This window comes from Galeopterus variegatus, unplaced genomic scaffold, assembly GCF_000696425.1.
Source record: "Galeopterus variegatus unplaced genomic scaffold, G_variegatus-3.0.2 Scaffold4344, whole genome shotgun sequence".
Lineage (NCBI taxonomy): Eukaryota > Metazoa > Chordata > Mammalia > Dermoptera > Cynocephalidae > Galeopterus > Galeopterus variegatus.
In genome coordinates this window covers 179,697-181,693 of record NW_007730455.1, presented here as the reverse complement: position 1 = coordinate 181,693, position 1,997 = coordinate 179,697, and the positions used below count along the sequence as shown (strand labels likewise).

Here is a 1,997-nt window from a genome sequence, read left to right as displayed (position 1 = left end):
GGCAATGAAGTGTTTGGGTCCTGAGCCAACATGCAGTGAAAAGGAAAAAAGATACTTGACATCTTAAAGACAGGGAATCAACAGGATCTAGGGAACGATTTCATTTGGAGGTGATGGGAATTTCTGACTTGGATCACAGGGTTGTTGAAGAAGCCTTTAATCTGATAAAAAATTGAGTGGGTTTGGGAGAACATGATGTAAACTTGATTTGGAAACATTCAATTAGGTACATTGGTAACATCCACATTGCATGTCCACTACTCAGTTATAGAAGAGGTCTCCATGGAAGGTGTAGATTCAGCAATGATATTGCCTCCCCTGAATGTTCCATGGAGTGAGCTGCAGCGACCTACGTGGGGAAGTCCACGCTGATCCTGGGCCCTCTCACCCCATTGCTGTGTCAGAAAACAGAGCTCTGTGGTGACTCTGAAAGGAGAGTTTCAGAAAGCACCTGTATCATTCCTGACTCAAACTCGCCTCTGTCTTTCTCTTATTGTGGAAGTTTTAATGCCCATCCACATCCCTCCTCAGAAAATAAATTGAAGCAATACATTCACAAAACTCACTTAAAAGTTAATGGCATGGGCCGGTCCTGTGGCGCACTGCTACAGTGTGCTGCTTGGGAGTGCGGCAGCGCTCCCGCCAAGGGTTCAGATCCCACATACAGACCGGTTCCCGCTCACTGGCTGAGCGAGGTGTGGGTGCAGCGCTGAGGGTTGCGATCCCGTTGCCGGTCCCGGTTCGGTACGGGTGCGACACTGAGAGTTGCGATCCGTTGCCGGACACAAAAAGAGACAAAAAGGAAAAAAAAAAAAAAAGTTAATGGCATAATATGGCACATTTCTGTTCAGGCTGTCTAGGACTTCCATGTTCTCTGAAGAAAACTGGAATTCAAAAACCTATCACCGGAGCAGAAAATGTTTATTATTTTTAAACTGCATAATTGCCAATCTGGAAAATCCAAACACATCAGACTAAATGGTTCAGAGGCATTACTTAATATATCTGAGAAGTTTCCAGATGTTATGAAAGAGATCAAGCAAAACCCTCAAGTGGTTAACAGGTGAAAATAAACAGAAATCTAATCTTTGATTTAATACATTGAATCTGCACAACACTGCAGACAAAAGATCTCCAAAGAAGCTGGAGAAAACAAAGCTGACATTATTCAAAGATGAAAGGGAAAAATTGAATAAAGATGAAAGGGTAATGTGGTAAAAGACCAGAAGAATGTTGAGGCAAATGTCTCAAACATGCAAGACAATTTAGCATATTTAATGAATACTGTTGGATTTTTATATCTTGTCAATGAAGAATTAAAATAGAAAAAAGTTTTTCAACATAATTTAAGCCAGAAATTGTCCAAATATTAATGATGTCATAGTTAAAGGACATGAGCCTGGCTTGAAGAGGGCCTCACTGTCTAAACTTGAGACTCCAGGCCACTGAAGGAAGACCCACTGAAGCAGTGTTGGATGGTGAGGGCATTATCCCCAGTGATCATGGCTGTCATTCACAACGCGGTGGAGAACGAGGACTTCCAATATGACAAAGACTTGGAGATCTACTTCTACCCCTGCCCATGTGGGGATAACTTCTCCACCACCAGGAACAATAGGAGAGACATGGCAACATATCCTGACTATGCCTTCATTATAAAGGTGATTATGACAAAGGTCAATTTTAGTGTGGAGGGACCATCCCAGCCCCTGCAACCAACAAAGAAATAATTAAATGCTGAAGAAGTTTTTCAAGAATCCAAGTCCTGAACAGCTGGGAATGAGCCAATTTGGAGATATCAAATGCAAAGCTATTGGATTCTTCACAGGAAGCTGTTTTCTGGTTTGCTGTTCCTTTAGAGAGTGGATTCTTTCTATCAACTGTTGTGGTCACCTTCAAATAAAGAAGCAAGTCAACTACATGACATACCTGGATTTCATGCTTAGAACTTTGAATTAGAAATACTCTTAATTACGCATCTGAATTTGAAGTAAGAT

At 41.6% G+C, this 1,997-nt stretch overlaps 1 pseudogene; it reads left to right on the top strand.

The window, feature by feature from the left end:
- Positions 1–1,502: 1,502 nt before the first annotated feature.
- Positions 1,503–1,741, top strand: LOC103602899 (annotated as a pseudogene).
- Positions 1,742–1,997: the final 256 nt, after the last annotated feature.